Here is an 18698-nt window from a genome sequence, read left to right on the forward strand (position 1 = left end):
CAAGACACAATTTTTGGTCATTTCTTATACTCAGTAATTTCTGAGTTGTAGCTTTAGTAATATCTAATGTTGTACTGTGTTATATCATACAGCTATACTAAAGCAAGACATTTGAGATATATCCTTTACAAAGTATTATCATGATATATTTACTACAATATACCAATTGGCTGTCTAAATCCTTCTTTTTGTATTTTTTTTTGTGTAAGCTATTCTTGTGATGGTTCTAATACAGCCATGCTGGGACACACAAATTGCAGTTGTTTCTCTCTTAGCCAGCAGGTGGCAGTCAAGGGAAGCCCAAGTCATAGTGGGAACGGCTTGTGCCCTCGGACAGATCCCCATTGCTCTGTGCGCTAGCCCTGTACATGGAACTTACACAGGAGGTCAGGAAGGAGCAGTTAGCTGGTGTTGTTGTTGGAATGAATTCTACTTTTCTAGACATATTTGAACGCATTTAAGCATTCCAACCTTAACTCTAACCATACTCATAGACTCATTTCAAACCCTTCCTTCAACACAAACAAATCGCTTATTCTTCCTGAAATGTACCAAGGTATAAAGAAGTGATCCTTGAGGTCACTCTTGCCTCATGAATCAAATGAGGTGATCTGTTATACACCCTTCCTACCATTATCACAAAGCTGATGGCAACAGCAACGCACAGCCTGTCCCAGAAAAAAGAAGGGTTGAGGAGGGTTTGAGGTCACTTGACTGCTCTGGCCCAGGACGAGACGTCCCTCCTGAACGATGATTGCACAAAGCACATTTCAGGACTCTGATTAAAACGCAATGGTTCTTTTGGAGCATTAACTTCAAAAAAGTATGCACACTAAGTAGGCAACAAATGCCAGACATTTCAGACTTTTCGAGAGTTTTCAAAGTTAGCCTTTATACGCACAGCGGGTAAATTCCTCTGCTACTAATACAAGCAGTGCTGAAGGTCCCTGGTCAGTTAATTTAAGGACATCGAAATCTATACTCTTCTTTTTTCACAACACAGGAGGCAGTGTAGTATAGTGGAAAAGTCTCCCTGGCTCACAGCTGGTGGGCTGTGGGTTCAAAATTCCCTTTGCAGACACCACTGTAATATCTTGAGCAAGATATTTTACCCCAGTTGCTCCAGTCTACCCAGCTGTATAAGCAGGGACCAGCATTGCTGGGTTAATCCCTGTGATTGACCAGTGTCCTGTCTAGTGGAGTGAGATTCATGTGCTCTCTCATCAGCTTAAATGCTCAGAAACCAGGATAAGTATTGGCCCACTGTGCCTCTGTGACTTGATATGGAAATGAACTAACCAGTAAACTGGAAAACGTGATGTAACCTGTCCTCATCAAGAAATATACAGGAACGCCACCATGCAATACCATTGCCAGCTTTTCGTGTGATACAGTATATACAATACTTGATTAATGATTTGATGTTGTATAACAGTGTGTCACAGATGCAACAAATTGTCTGTTCCTGTTCCTCTGCAATACAGAATGCCAGATTTTGCATCCTCAAATGGGAAAGTTAAAGTATCGGCCAGTAAGGATTGTAAGAAGCATTTGGTCTCTGTGTCAAGTAGACTGATGGACAAAGCTGACTTATTTTTTCATCAATATTTCATCAGCCCTACCATTAATAATGGAGGTTTCATTATGTTTCCACAAAGCACCAGGTAAATAGCAATTTATAAGCCTCAACAAACAGAGAGAGTGAAACAGATGGGCATTACAGTGCTTCTTCAGAAGATTAACTGATCTCCAGACACTTTAGTCTTCTGGTTGAATTAAATGGAAACTCAAAACAGGAACTTAAAATAAATGTTGATCAGAGGTGTAGATGGTATCTTGATACCATGGGTAATGGAATTGTAATATATTTGAATTATTTATCATTATGATAAATAATAAATCAGAGACATGCCAAAGAACCTAAGCTGTATTGTAAACTTCATGCATCGATTTTGCTGGGGACAGAACTACATTAGGGCTGTGCTGTATCTGAATCCACTGCATTTAACCATCAACCTTCTTATGAAGAAGTAAAAAATTAACACTACCACAGGCAGAAAATAGTCACCTTAGCTACACTATTTCTAATTTCCTCTACAAGAAAAATACTGCTAAAATACTGGCTCCATCTCCATTCTACATAAAATAGAATGAGTGAAAACCACAACCAAGACAAAGAAGAGCAGTCAGAAGAGGCTAACTGAACAAAATAAAACTTTTTACATCAATAAATTCAAATGTGAGTGCAAACTCACAAACAAATTGTGAAACAATTTCAATGCTGTTGTACTGTATCTCAAAAACATTAACAAGCTCAAATGCTGTTTTTATAGTGAAAGTTTTTATATTAACGTCCCTGCCTCACCAAAGGCAGGAGGGTGGGCCGGCTAGCAATTTCACCCTAACAGTCTGCAGTGCTAATGCAGAATAAGACAGTATATAAAGATTATATATTAGTCTGGATGTATAAGAACTTCCAAGTCCCACTTCTACATTATCTTTGGATTAGAGGCTGTCCCTATTGTGCAAAGTGCCACTTGATTTAGTGCAGCAGTGCAGGGAGCTTGGGGTGGGGGGCTTGGGTGTCTGGGAGGTGTTCTATCTGAATTTATAGCTGCAATTACAGTTACGCCAAGGCGTTTACAGCTGATAAGGAACAGTGGCAAAGCAGAGCCCTTTTCTGCTGAAGACAGGGGACACATAAAGAGTGATGTATCCTTACCTCCAGGGCCCATTCCAAGCTCTGAGCTCCTTTTATCCCAGATATTATAATGGGATGCCATTAACAGCCTACTTCAAAATGGGATGCTCCAAATTTCTAGGGAATAGACTCTTCCTCCTCCCATTCTTTATCCATTCATTTCACGTGGTTTTCTATGTAAATCAGCTCCATTAGGCCTCAGCAGTGAGCTCTAGAGGATTGGAGCTCCATAAATCTAGTTTTCTCTGCAGTACAGGTAGAAAAGCCAAGGGTTCTTCATAGAAGATGTTATTTAGCCTCTGACAGACCTCTTCATTAAGGGATGAAAATATTTCTCCAGGAGGCGTTTTATAAATGCGTCCAAAAATAGCCCCAGCTAACTCATTTCTTAAACCTATAATTTAATAAACTGCTCACAAGCAATTAAAGCATTTATGTTAGTCCCATGTTTTTCATTCTTGGCCTATGACACAGAGGGCACATGAGGGTCTGCAATTTTCTTACTGAATAGCCCAAATCAAACTCTAAACAGGGAAACAATATGCAACAGAAAGTAAAAATAATACAAACTGATACCAAAGTCAATTTATATAAGATTACAAAAGATGTAATAGCATCACAGGCATTATTGCAGTGAAGAAACCACATGAAGCATGTGATTTGTACATTCTTTAAAGTTTATTAAAAAAGTTGTTGCCCATTTCAGGTATATTAACAGACAAAAGACACAGCAGACGCACTGACAGCAGGAAACTATAAACGTAGCTACAGGAAACAGGAAAGGAAGAGAGTAAAAGCATTCTGTCCTATGGGTGGAAAGGGATGAGTTTCACCATGAAATTCTCTGCATCTTCACTGTGTTAAATCAAGATATAATGCCTCTTAAAGCTTTGAGCTGAGCAACACTTATTCTTGATTTCAGTTCTTTGTATCTTTGGGTATCTTTGGTAGTAGTACTGACATCCTCTGCACAAGCTGCTTAATAAACAGGGAGTTATTAATTAACAACATTATTATTTTGTACCATTGGAAAAAAAACACGAAATGCCAACAGCCAGATTGCTAGAATATTCTGTTCCTGATATCTTATACTGAAAATAAATTGCAGTGTACAGGAAAGCTATACTTTTTAACCACTTATTCAACATAATGCCTTTTCTATATCCAAATTATTTGAACGTCACAGAAAACAAGTGCACATCTCACCTTGGAGGAGAAGTGGGAAACTGTCACTGTGAGCTTCATTTTTTTTTTGCAAGAAAAGAGCTGGGGTGCATTCATTATGCAGCGCACTGAGGAATGTTTTCTGTCAAATTCTCCGTTAGCCAAGTGCTCTTCTAAACATTACTGAACAGCCTGAACAATTCACTTCCAGGGTGTCTAAAGAGTGGAGAGGGGTGACAGGTCCACTTGAATAGGTATCTGTGTTTACAAAAAATAAACAATATGATTCTTATCACTTGAACTATTTGATGATATTTTTTTTACCTTAATCAACATCTATTTTAAATTACACACTGCTGCAGATGGGTTAAAATCAACTTCATTTTTAGATAGTTCTTCATAGACTGCCTATGTTGTTTTCCCCCACTGTCTGAAGGCACTCTGTCCTAATACCATTATAAACATCAGCTGGAAAAAATCCCACTCCCAGTTGATCACTACAAACTTCTTTTTTTGCAGAATCATTGAGTTATTTAAAGAAACACGTGTGGAAAGAAGAATTAACAGCCACTGTGAAACAAAGGATATGACTAAATCCACTGATCCTGTCCTAAATTAATATATAACTGGCATCCAACTTTATTAAAATGGCATACTTTATTAAAATGTGATTACAAAACCTTGACTTTAGTTTATGCTATAATGTTCTAATAATTTTTATTTGAAAATGGTTAAATCAAGTATTACAAGCAGATAATTGCCATTGATTGCACAGAGACTGATTACCCATAATTCCATGAAACAAAAAAGCAGTGCAGACCCAGGATGCCACCATCCCACGATGATGCAGAACCACAGTGAGATTAAAAGACACTAGTTTACAAAGGTGTACATACTGTAGCTCTGTGACACTAAATGGTGGCATATACAGTATTCAAGATCAACACAAGCAAATCTTTGAGTTGAATTAATCAAGATTGTCCCTTTTGAGGATCAAAACAAATTATGTTAGTCGGAATTAACCTGGAAAACAGAGCAAAACATCCACAAATCTAAGTCGCTTAAAGCAGAGCTCTATAACTTGAAACTAAGGGAAGGTTGCTCTTTCTACAAATACAGATGAAGAGTAAGCATGGATATTTAAACTTTTTACATTCTCTACTGTTTACTGTATATGACTTTTAAAACTTTAAAGTCTAATTTAAATTGATCACAAGCGGAGACACATGATAATATTTAAATACGCAATTAAAAACAGGATTAAGAAGTTATAAGTAAAGATAAATGCATTTTGTTGTTTTTAAGCAAGACCATGCAATTCAACTAGCACTTGCAGTAGGTTTCCAGAATTCTCTCAGTTTTGGCTGTAGTTTTTGAAGATATTGGCCACTTCAGGGAAAATATTTCACAAAATATTAAGACAACCTTCTTTTGACAATTCTCTTGGGATTCATAAGTGCCTGAGGCTTCCATATACAAACTAATTCTCTATGCCATGGGATACTTCTGTAGAGAGCAGGCACTAATGAGCTAGAGATATGCTGTTTGATCTCTGGGGCACAGAACGTAATATACATGGCAATCCATAATAAAGAAACCAAGCCAGCAAACACTCTTTTTATTACTTAATTCATTGAAAAGCAAGAATTTTTTGTCGGAATTGTATTTTCATTTCCAAGATAATGTTTGGAAACTCCTTTACGTGTGGTGTGGTCAAGATGATGATGCACTGCCATGTTTTAATAACTTCTGTGTCCATTGTATGCATTTTTCTTCTGTAAACTGCGGCATGATTTATAACATTTTTAAATCAACACACCTCTTAGTGATCTTTATTGGGCAGAGAAATGAAATGCAGTCAGAGACAATAGTTTCTTGTCCTTCAATAACGTTGCATTCCAGGTAATCCAATTTAGAATATATACAACACCATACCGAATGTTCCAGACGAAGACTATTCCTGACACTCTCTATCACAAATACACTCTGGGTATGCCCAACACCTACCTGCACTTGTCCAGCAAATGTCCAGCCCCTTTGAGTGTATTTGCTTTAAAATGAGTGGTGTGATTGTGCTGCTGATATCTTGGCTGTTACTCCTCAATGCCAATTCACACCAACTTTTGTTTATGTGTCTTATTCCAACCAAAAAAGGAATGATGGATGGAGATTGAGATACCCTTAAATTGAACTTGGTTCAACTCTCATGAAAAGAACCATGGTTCAGTGCTTGTGTAAAAACCCTGACAGCATTGTGAGACAAAAACTTTATCTTCAGAGCTTGTTCACTCAGTCTTTTCCATTTTAAGTGGCAACACACATATTTTCTATGATTTTGGTCATTCTTTGCTTTGTAAATTAATGGAAAACTATTGTATAGTGAAGTCTATGGGAGTCTGAAACCTAATTCTACTTTCTTTATAACATGACATAAGAGCAGCAGTATACTTCATTACAAACTATACATCATGCAGAATCCATTTGGTACCAACTATGTTTTGAATACTTACTAATCTAATTGATAGTCTTAACAAAGCTGGGATGTAATATCTTCAGGATATCTTAATAAAATGGTCACTGACCACACTTCTGCCAGTTTATGTAGGTAAAAACAAAGAACAGCAACCTACTTGGCAACCTACGATGGAAACAAGCATTTTAAACACAGACAATCTGGATCACAACTTGACACCTTAAAATGTGTTAGAAAGGACTTTTTTTCTGTACAGTTTGCAAATTTAATTTCCTTTCCCGGAACATCACACTCACATAAAGTACACATGATGAAAAACTATATAACCCCAGAATGGAACAAGAGGAAACTGTTAGCAAAGTAAAAGAAACATACAGCACAAGCATTTCTTGGAAATCCCTTGCCATTTTCTACCTTGTTTTAATTATCTCATTATACAGTACACACCTGTTTGTCTCAGCCAATTCTTTCAACAATCAATTAGCTTCTTTTGAACGTCACAGGCTCTGGACTCATTTCCAAATCCTTTATTATCTGAAGATAATACCTTTTTTCAGAAATCAGTGGGAGTTGGTTTAGATCAAAACCAATGATGTATATTAACAAATTATCACTTTAATTCTGTATTTTACAGCTGCAACAAAGTAGTTGTTCTTGATTTGCCCCTGCACATTTCTGATTCTTCCTCTTTGCACTATGCAGTGTACACTGTGTATACCACAGTACTTGGCCCGTGAGGTGTTTGCTAATTTCTTTAAGTTAACCTGGGCTTTCATACAGGAAAGAATGTCAAATTGGCTGAAAACTGTTTGGGCCTGTATTGTTGACACATGGTGTTAAGACCAAGAAGAAACCACATAGCTTGTGAGTAGCTCCCCAAAACAAGCACTGGGCTACTACTTTATCACACTATGGTCAGAATTAAAAATGAAACTTCAGATTAAATTTCCACCGATGCACAGACACACTGAAATCTCACCTTCAGTTTATCTCCCCATTCGCAGAGCAATCGTGCTGCCATTTACTGTCTTGCATTCAGAAGAGGCCCAGAGCCTTGACATTTGAATAAATTTGCATGCATTGTGACTTGGTGAGGTGGCGTTTGCCGAGAGGCGTTATGTTAGTGACAAGGGGGTATTCTGAACCCACGCCCCCCTTGATGGACAGTCTGGCACATATCGCTATGAGTTTTGTTTTTGCAAAAATTGGTCTCCTAGCAACTGAGAAGGGTATATGTTAACAAGGCCATATGTTCACATGTTCTAGTGTTATGAGGTTGATAATATCACTACTATTATTTAATTATATTTCTTAATAATACTTGAAGAATCAGTAGAGTAAGAAACTATTAGCCCTATTTGAACGACCAGTACTGCAACAACAACCATGTTATACAACAAAACCACAATAACTGTGCAAAGGTATATGGTAATATCTCAGGGTTACATGGCGTCTTTATTTTAAACATTCATAAAATTTGTTTTTCTACTTATAATTCATTTAACAGAAAGATACATATCCTGCAAACTGCAGAAGAAGCGTGACTTGGCACAAGCCTTGATACGCAATGTTTTCAATACACAGGAGGCTTGCTGACCTCAGACAGTTCAGGCATTTTTGACCTGGTGATAAGTCACATATTGTAAGTCAGCTAATACCTGGTCATTTCGAAACACTGAGTATTACAGTTTTATAAAGCTGCCTTCTTGTCAAATTGCATCAGGGCATTTGTACAAACACCAGAAGGCACAGCTGTATTCGGTTTCATGGTCTAAACAGTCATTCTGGGGTGCAGCAGTTTTTTGTGAAGATCATTATAGAAGCATACAAACTCTTCAGTGAGAATTTCTAAAACCAAGCTTCTCTTTGCAGTGACTACTCTAATTCCCATTTTGAAATGACTGCTTTTCTCTTACAAGAAGCCTCAGTCACTGAAATGTCTAGTTTTCAGGAGCACATAACACACTGAAAGAAAAAGTACTGTCAATTATCAGTCACAAGTAAATGGTTTAAAAATGCTGACACTCAAGGAAAACGGGGGCATTGATTCAAATCAGAACATCAGAAAAGCCACCTTTCAGAAATTACCTTTTGGCCCCTCAAGCTCATTAGGATCTACAGTAATTCTCTATGTTTGCTTTACAAGTACAGGCACATGTTAGCAGTAAACTAAATCCTGTGTGGTTCAAACTGCTGCTGTGATAGTAATGGCTCACTAAGGGCAAAGGTTAAGCGGCCTGCAGCTCCTCATGGGATACCAAAGAGAGATTGTGTTTTGCTCCAGCTCAATACCTGTGGGATCTGAGAGGGTCCTCTCAGGACAGCAACATGACATGTGAATCAGTGATGATAAATTGCTCAAGTACAGCATGCCTTAATAGCTGATGATGCTCAACTACTGTTGCAAGAAAAAAGACAAATCATTGCAATTCCGATTCATTGTACTGTGAAGCATCTGGCACCCACTGCTTCCATTAAGTAATAAATTATCCCAATCAGAGTCAGAAAGTATCAATGAGTCTTGGGATTTAAGAATCTGGAATTGCTTGTGCAGTATAATCTTTAAAGCATGAGTTTAGTGTATCAAAACTCTCTATTATTATCATCATCATCATCTAACATACAAAGTTATCTCCAGAAAGTAGTAATCTGGATAGCTATACTTGAATAATTTGGATCAGAGTCTGTGCTCCCAAAGAATAAGGAAAATTTAAAATTAATCAATACCAATTATAGAATACCAATACCAATATGGTTTAATTTCAAGCCAAAGTATATTGTCCATTATCATGAACCCAAGATGACATGGCAGATCTTTTATTTAAAAACATATGTAAAGATCTAAATTGGAAGGGAGGAACATGAAGTACAACAAAGCCATAGGTTTATAGGGCCTAAGCTTATCCTGCTTTCTGTAACATTAGGTCAATTGAGAGAACAATGCTACCTCTGAATTGGACTCAAATTAATGTTCTTTGTCATTGCAGGTTAACTTACCGGCAATGCCAGTACCCACTTATACCACTGGGTGAATTGGGTAAACTGGACAAATAACACTGAAGTTTGGAATCCAAGATCCCCCTGATACTGGCTAGAAATTCCTAACCACTACTCCATGCTGTCCCCTGTCTTTCAGTGTAAGGTGAGGTAAAGGTTAACAGTTTGTAGAAACACTTCCGTTTCTAAAGGATATAGTTTTCACAAATAAAAAACAGATTCCCCAAGAAATGTGTGCAGAACTTCCACTGCAATGAACTGCAATTCATTGAGATGATGATTCAAGCTCTGACGTAAAATAAAAACCACTTCAATCCAATTCCAGATTGCACATGTGGCCAAACTCTGATTAAGACACTGTCCGTGACATTGCTGTATCTATTCCTCACTGGTCAGCAGGGTAGAGGCAGGCATACCAATAATGATTAATCAGCATCTTACTTATTCAAGTAAGATGCTGACATCACCTGCTAAATGCCTCTTTTTACCAAAGAAATCTATTGACTCAATTCAATTGGAATCTGTGATTTAGCACATACAGATCAGAACTACATTCCCAGGTAATTCTGCCCGTACAATAAAACCCACACTAAGACTTTCTAACATTCCCTGACACTCAGCAAGAGCTTCTCATCTGTAATTTTGGACACTGCACCTCTAGAGTCCTATGGTATACATGCCCATGACTGTCATGGGAATTAGCATGCATTAGGTACTGTACAGTAACTGCAGTTTGTAGCAACTGCAGTAACTACTTTAGTACATCTTTTCACAAGTTTCATGGGCATGAATTCTGTGAGAAACACTAATAACCTTAATATACCCTGTAATGTTCTGGGCATTGAGAGATTAATTTTCAACATCAAGCATTCTACTGAGGCCTTAATTTTCTAATTTATTAATGTTGACCAAACTTACCCATCTGCTTTTTCAAATTTCCTGTAAACACATTTTGAATTAATTATGGGCTTTAGGGCCCAGGGGAGGTTGTACGGAAAATCTAATATCACATTTCCAATAAACCTGTCCCTTAGGTTTTCTTGTGCTTTAACATTGCACAAAATGACTGAAATTGATGCCCTAGTTAAAGAACAAAAGACTATATTAAAGATTTAAGGTATTTAAAACTTACAGGGATTTATGTGGCTCTTATTAAAGCTGTAAGTCTCTCATCTACATTACAAAGGACTTCTGATCCATTCTAAACTTTTCATGGAATTACCTCAGTACAGTTACAGAGGTCTTTACATTTTATAATTATAGCGCAGCTCTTGCTTTTTCTGTCTCAACGTCACACGTCTCAGCCAAATTCCATTTTGAAGGCAGAAGCCATAAAATTCCAAGCAAGGGTTAAATCCTTTTGTGTTGCCATGGAGACTGTGCATAGGCCTGCTGTACTACTGACCTGACACGACCGTTCTATAGGAGGAGGAGAGAGGGGGGTGAAGGGAGGGGGGTGTTGTAGGGAGGGGGGGTAGGAGGAGTGGTAAAAGGAAAAGCTCGCCTCTCTATTGGCCCATAGAGACACATGATGCCTTTTGGAATGCTAATTCATGTTCGATTTTTTTTTCCAGCTCCTCCTCTCCCCCTAGTCTATTCCAAGACTGTCGGCTAGAACAAGACCCAGAAATGGTGTAGGATAACAGGAAAGAAACAAGAAACAGAAGCCAAGGAGGGAGACACGGCCTAGGTGTAAGGTATGGAGGTGTGTGTCGGTGGTTTTTGTGAATTCTGATGAGTCTCAGAGCTGCTGGTTGGTACCGTGTTCGTGAAACCTTCCTGGCTGTAGTATTAATCCCAGCAAACATTTTGTGCCAGTGTGTGTCTGAGTGTCTGCATGTGTGTGTGTGAGCACAGGATCTATTGTAATAAGAGAATATTTTGTGGCTGGCCGATGGAATACAGATCCATAAAGCCGCTGTAAATATCCCAGGCACCTATGGCTAACCCTGTAGGAGTTATTGAACATTTTACTGTGCTGGGCTTTTGCATGGAAACAATGGATTTCATTATTTCCAGCCTGAATGTGCAGCTCATTAGTAATGGAAGCTAATGGTACATATTTCCCAGTGGGTTAATGTATTGCCTCGCTTCACAGCCAGGGTGCGTGGATTGTCCTCCTAGCTGTCGGCCTCCAAGAAGTGTTTATGCCATGCTCTTTAAACGGCCTGAGCCTCCTCTGCAGAAGGAGATGCGACGGCTCTCCAGAAGGGTTTTCAGCCGGAGACCCAAGGGTCGGGACCCCCAGGAGGTTTATTTTTGACAAGTGCCGCAAGTCATTAATGCTCACAGAAGCGACAGGCTTGTGCCTTGTCCCCAAGGCTGCTGCTCTAACTTAGCTCAGCTCTAAATACTTATACTGTACATGGATACAGTTTATCCCCACCGGAGTGCTGATACAAAGTATACGTGCTGCCTTTCAAATTGCTTGCAATCCATACACATTGGCAGATGGACAACATTTGACTTTTCTGACTACTTTTCATGTTTTCAGCCTATGTGTTTTTATTGGTATGAACGAAGCATAATACCACGGTAAAATATATGGTCTGTGCTGTACTACAGCATTATTACTACTCTATAATGAAGTTTATATGTCACTTAAGTGATTTAGTTACCATATTTTTTACTCTGCTGTTTTTTTGTGTGCATCTATATGAGATATAGCCCAGAAATCTGAGCTAGGTGAACTGTCTTTAACCAAATAACATGGAGGCAACATGATAAAAAGTTGCAGTTTTGTACAGAAACTGTTATGGCAATGCAAAGTTGCAGAGACCAGGGCACATTGTGAAATCATTCCCTACAATGTTGCTGCAACCAGAATTAGCAAAATGGTGCTGCAATGTTCCTTGTTGGCATTTTGTAACATTCTTACTTAATGTGTTTAAAACATCGTCAAGTATAGTCTTCTAAATACATATACTTTACACAATGCACATGTGCACAAGTGTTTGAAAACTGGTTACAATGTCATGGTGGAATGTCTCACTTGCACACAACTTAACTTCATCCTTTCAGATGCATTGTAAAATATTTACTAAATAATTTTAACACAACCAAATCACATCCTCACTGCTGCACTTCTAAATGTTGTTGCCACCTCTTCAGTTTTCATGGTGCTTTACAAACAATTTTTATTCAGGCAATTCATATCAGTTTTAGCTGGCTGTTATATTTTCCACAAACAGTAGAGAGTGAAATTTTCAGTGGTCAAGTCAGTGAAAGAGCATAGCTGACACTGGCCTTTTTCAAATTAGGCAGAAAGAGATGTGTGACCTAGTTCATCTGACAAATGTTTTAAGTGTTCAAATCTGGTTTGAAAAATAGAATTGGCAATAGGCAATGAGGCTTGCAGAATTTTCTGGCAGTATCATAAGGTTTTTGGGTAAAATACAGTCAAATTATTTCAGTTTTTAATGAAAAGTAAAGAAGGAAAAGGTGACGTCCTGCCCTCCAATGTTAGGATTCAAAATATAAACATCATAAAATGAACGGAAGAATTATTATGCACCTGCTTGACATTTCATGCTTTAAATAAATCAATAAAACGCTCTTTAAAAAGTGAATGACTGTGGTGGTCTGAAAGCCTCAGGCAGAAAAATGAAAGCAAAGTAAATAATGGCCATCCATTATCAGAAATGCTCATTCTCCTAAGAGTCTGTGCTCCACTGACAATCTAGAGGCAGCAGTGAACATAGCCAGCATTGAAGGACCAAGGAAGGAAAACAGCACTTGCTGAATGAACAAACGGGGTGAACATGCCACCTCCATCCAGACAGCACCCTAGTCTAGAGCTGAACCCTGTTCCCAAGAGCTCTGAAGCAGTAGTGCTAACTACCAGGCCACAATGCCACCCTGGTGTGAACTGGGGAGTTGAGAAAAAATTAAATTACTATACATGCCAAAGAATGATTGTTCAAAGTACAGTAGGTATTCATGTACCTATAAGGAAATATAATGGAGAAAATAGGCTGTTTCAGATGTCAAATGCTCACATTTCCACCCTCTACAGATTTGTAATATTCATTTCTAGGCACAGCTGTGCCAAGTTCAATTGCAGCATATTAATATGGAATAGCCAGCCCTGCAAAAACAACATTCCAGGAGAGTCTTTTTGCCCAAGACCTGAACTGCTAATCTGTGAGCCACAAATTGTGTAAGCATGGTGCTGTCTTACATAAAGATGTGTATTTAAACTCACATGTCACACTATTAAACTCACAAGAATGTTTCCATTGCTGTGTATAATTCCACAAAAATTGATGACTTTTTTCCCACATTTTTTTAAATGCAAGAGTTTTCTAAGGTTTTTTATTTCCAGTCTTACTGACAGTATCTTAAGGAAAACGTGCAGAGAATGGCTCATAACCAATATTTTTTCACTAATTTTAATGTGCAACAACATCTTTGTGTGTGTGTGTGTGTGCGTGTGTGTGGTGTGTGTGTGTGTTTGTGTGTGTGTGTGGGGGGGAGGGTTATGGTTGCACCTACCCTGTAAATTTTTCAAATATAGTTGAATACTTGAAGCAGAATGGGAACATTGCTAGAGTACCTGGACTCTAACAAAAGAACAGGTTCTGCATGGCCATTTCATGGCTTGTCATATTCAAAAGCAAGTGTTCTGAAAGCATCTTGCCTTTCCAGTTATTCCTCTCTGGCTTTTCCAGAAGCAAGGAGACAAAAAGGGTCTTACCCTTGGCATGGCACAGACAAACAACCAAGTGCTTGAATGTAACCCAGCATTCACCCCTATATCTCAAATATTTAGATTATTATTTAACTCTGACCAAAATTAGTCCACCAATACTATTTTCAAACACAAGACTCGATAACAGTTGTAAGGAAAGAATGCCTATAGCATTTTGCGTATAAAGAAAAACTGACACCACTTTATTATAGACAGAGGAGGAGTTCCTTTCTGGCCTAGTAGAAATAGTGGAGATCTCCTCTGTACAGGCATGTGGTCATGCAGGTGTAACACATGCAGCTCTCCCTGCCACTGCTGGGCAATCCCTCCTGTTAGCAGGTCAGGAACCACGCAGTGCCGTTTTCTAGCCAGCAATGAATTTTTACTGCACCACAAGACCAGCTCCTCTGCCAGGGCAGAGTTTTACACTGCCTTGCTTACAGAGGTGAATGCCTTGAGCTGTATAGTTGGCTTTAAGCATGAGCCCTGTTACACAGCTAGCCCTAAGAAGTCCACTTGCCTGGTTATGATTATGGCAAGAGGCAGGGAAAAATAAGGAAAATACAGTGATCAATGCCACCATCCTGGCAGATCCCTTTCCAGACCATATTGCTGCCAGCACTTTAACTGTCTCCATGCAAATACATGGCCAAAATTGCTGTACTAATGGGCTGCTGTACTAATTTGCAAGGGCAGCAAGTACGCTTAACATCTCATCCATCTCAACCAACACAGTCGACAGTGGATGCACGAGTTTCTCAATTACTCTGGTCTTTGAAGCCCTTGTTTCTTTACTGCTTATACAGTAGATAATTTCAAGACTTACTGAAGTCTGGATTGAAAACATCTCCATCAAGTATTCATTAGTATTACAGCAAATATGTATTAATTGTAAGTCACCCTGGATAAGGACACCTGCTTAAATATAAAACACAGGTACTGGCATTGGCTATAGTTGCCCAGCACTGATCATTTATGAAATTATAGATTTATTGATTTTGTAAAATAAAGTTAAAGCTACTATGCTGATATGTCTGAAAATGTGCTTCATAATTTAAAGGCATCAGAGGGGATTGATATTCTAACCTTTACAAAACTGAACATTGGGTGCTATATTCCCTCTCCAACATATAACTGAGAAAACTCCATGGCTCTCTAGGTGTGTAATTTGATTCAATTCCTGACCTACTGCAATTGTTTGTTCTGAAATACTAATAGTCTTAGTGCTCTTATTAAAACTTTGCCTTTCATCAGGTGGACACTTCTAGAAATACTGCTGTGTGCCGTGTAGTGCTTATAGGGAGATTCACAAACAGTCAACCTTCAATACCTCAGTAGCACTCTACTGCATTTATTTTGACAGAGACTTCAGTTATTGGAATATATCCCTCTTTGACGACTATTAAATCCCTCTGTTAAGAACTTCCATCTGAAAGACTAGTTACTACAAAATATGATCGACTTGCAATTCTGCAATCATGGTGCCGTACCAACTGCTAACCCATACCTACTGTTTGATCAAAAGGATCTGTCTTTTCCTCCAAGATAATTAATTCTTATCTCCTGCATAGGCTTTCATCTCTGGAGGCCATGATTCAAATACAGTTCAAGTCACAGTAGAATAGAGGTTCACAGTCTAATGATAGCCCCCTGTGGGCTGTTTCACCAAACCACTGCACAAGGAGAAATCTTTTCTAGACTACAGATACAAGAGTAGATCAATTGGTATCTCGTCACAGGAGGGTTGAAGCACACTGGACTTTCTTTGTAAAGTAGTGACTCTGTACATTCTCTCCTATTATACAGTACCCTCAAAAAGTATAGGAACAGCAAAGTTAAAACCGTTTTTCTTGCTTTATAAATGGGATTTATATTTACAATATACTGTAGTATGCTTTTTTTGGTAATTCCATACATATATTTGATTGTATCAGAATAAAATCAGTTTGTACGCTGAAAATAAACATTGAAATCAAAACATTCCAGGAATATGCCTCGAGACTTTGCTGTATCCATATTTTTGGAAGACGCTGTACAGCACATAAAGTATCTTTCTGGAATGGTGTTTATTGTTTCAGTGTGGATAGGCAGATATTTCACAACATTAGCTTTACCAAAACTATGTGCAAATGTTTGCACAGAAACATTCCAGACACTACAGACAGTAGAAATCATGGTACCATGTAGGAATTTTACTTTGCATTTTTTATTCTTATAAAAACTGTTATAAAGATGCTGCACTTCATTCATAATTGTCATTTGCCCTCTCTTCTATGTAAAGCGCTTTGAGATCCTTCAGGATGAAGGATGAAGGTTGAAGTGCTACTGAAGTGCAATTAATTCTTATTATTATAAACTATAGCACATAAGACAGCAAGCTACTGTAAGTAGCTGATTTTCTGCTTGCTTTACTCTGGGAAATGACAAGTAGTTGGGACTGAGAGCAATGTTTAAGTTTGGTAAGGCCTGAATAAGCGAGTCTGTGCTTGTAGTTCTGCATTCAAGGTTACACTTTAGTTAAGCATGAGACACAATCTCACCAACATGTGAATGGGTTACACTGACAAAAAACAGTTTATAGGACAACGGACTGTTCAGTTTGGCTTCCCATAGTTGTTTCCAATATAAGTGGGAGAAGGCTACAACATCATTCAATACACAAAACCTCTTTAATTTGGAGTGCCACCCTGTCTGTTAATGAGCCACACATTTCCATTTAAGCCTGAAACATAAATCTCAGTGATACTATGTGAAGCATAAAGGTGCCCAATGGATCTTTTGCACAGTTGGAAAGAATAATCCATTCGTACAGCTATTTCCTTTAATGTGGATAATTATGACAACAAATAACTGGTGGCAAGTGAAAATAGTCTATTGAATAATGTTCAGAATGCTGAAAGGTACTACATTATTCTTAGAAACTATGACAATTTTGTAGCTATTTAAAAAAAGCTTTTGGGGTTAATTGGGACTAGTGTACAAGGTGGACAACTATGGGTCTAAAGAGCTGAAAGAGATCAAGTGAAGTGTCAGGGCTTGGTCTGTAATACAGCCAAGAAATTACTTTCAACTTCCTTTCCTACTGATCTCTTTCTTACTGCAGCACTGCAGCTGTGCTAGAACATAGGTTGTTTGTGGATATGTGCAGTCTGAGATTCATAAAATTGTCCAGAGGACTGGTCTATGCCCTGTAAATTATTAGTTAAGTAACACAGAAGAAAAAGCACTGGATTTGAATTTGGCAGCATTCAAATGACTGTAGATTGAAGGATTCAGTACGAAAGCTTTATGTGGCACACAGTAGCAAAGGAGCTAGCGGCTTCCCAAGGATTATTGTGGTGTGCAGAAAGAGAGGTGTGCATTTGTTTCAGAGGCAAACACCTGATTGGAAGACATAGGAGGGGGCAGGGGATTGGAACTTTTAGGAGGCATGGAGCTGGACTGAAAAGGGAGTGGTAGATTCCTCCTAATGTGTGTTGGTGTCCAAAACCAAATCAAAGAAGAAAAGGGCCAAGGTGAAGTCCTGGATGGGCCATGTGTGATAAGGGTGTCTGGGGTACAGTGATAGACGGAAACAAAAACTTAAGACCCCAATCCTTTCCAGGGTTAAACGGTTCCTGAAGCTTTATTGAGAGAAGGGGGGATGGGATTCTTGTAATTGTACCATTTAGGAATTATATCAGGCATTTTAATCCGACATTAGTGGTCCATTTGCATAATGCAGTAGTCCACCCCTCCCATGTGTCACCCCCCTTAGCTTCCAGCCAGACAAGTGAAGTGTCAGGACTTGATCATGCCTCCCTGCCAGTATAACTGTAGCACTGCCAAGAAATTACAATGCAACTCCCCTTCCTCCTGATCTCTTCTGAATGTTGCACTTACAGTACATTTAGGACATTTTTGCACTCAGTCACATCTAAAAGACCATTTTCACTTTGGCATTATATGGACCTTTTCAAGAAATAAAAGGTTTTTATGCACTAAAATATGCACAATTCAGATCTTACGGATTGGATCAAATGTTTTAAGCCAAGGTATTAGAGATACATTCAGGCAGTTGACTGCATTAACCTAGCTGCAGTGCTTATACACACGGTAACAGAGAGGGCAACATTACACACAAGAAGAAAAATAAAACATCAAAATGTTCAAAGGCTTAACCAATAAAAATACCCACTCTATACAGTCATATGCAAATGCTGACTTCCAGAGGTTTTTTGTATTTTTCAGCTTAATTCATATTTAAATGCTTAACAGTATTCCACTTCTGCACAGTGTAATAGCTTCAATATTCCACATTAATGTGCCTATGTTCGAAGACTCAACAAAGGAAAAGCAGTTCTCACTAGAGATCAGTTTGGTTACAACTTCCAGGTGTTTCTTTCCTCCTAGTGCACTTTGCTTCATATGCTCCCAGCCAAGTTTCTCCCTAAGAGGCTGATAGGCAAACAGCTGTCTGAAATAAATCTACACTCTTCACAGACGACAAGCCTGGAGTGATAGGTCTGTACTCTCCAGTCACCTGGCTGGAATTGTTGATTTCCTGACATATTTTCCACATTTTCTAGAATTTGTATTTTTTCTCAGACTTTTACTGATTTCCCAATAGAAGTTCATGACTGTATCTTCTTGAAAGGGAACACAGAAGAAGAGTTTTAAAATTGCAGCATCGT

General features: G+C 38.5%; 1 protein-coding gene across 3 annotated transcripts in view; it reads left to right on the plus strand.

Annotated features, from left to right (window-relative positions):
- The first annotated feature begins 10918 nt into the window (after positions 1-10918).
- Positions 10919-18698, plus strand: part of phc2a (polyhomeotic homolog 2a (Drosophila)) — a 90142-nt gene continuing 82362 nt past the window's right edge. For 2 of the 3 annotated variants that reach the window (XM_015337127.2, XM_015337131.2), the window contains exon 1: positions 10919-11040. The gene's annotated coding sequence lies outside the window, so the exon portion shown is untranslated. The remainder of the gene's footprint in view (positions 11041-18698) is intronic. The other variant, XM_015337128.2, reaches the window with a different exon arrangement.

The sequence above is a fragment of the Lepisosteus oculatus genome, chromosome 25 (assembly GCF_040954835.1).
Source record: "Lepisosteus oculatus isolate fLepOcu1 chromosome 25, fLepOcu1.hap2, whole genome shotgun sequence".
NCBI classification, from domain to species: domain Eukaryota; kingdom Metazoa; phylum Chordata; class Actinopteri; order Semionotiformes; family Lepisosteidae; genus Lepisosteus; species Lepisosteus oculatus.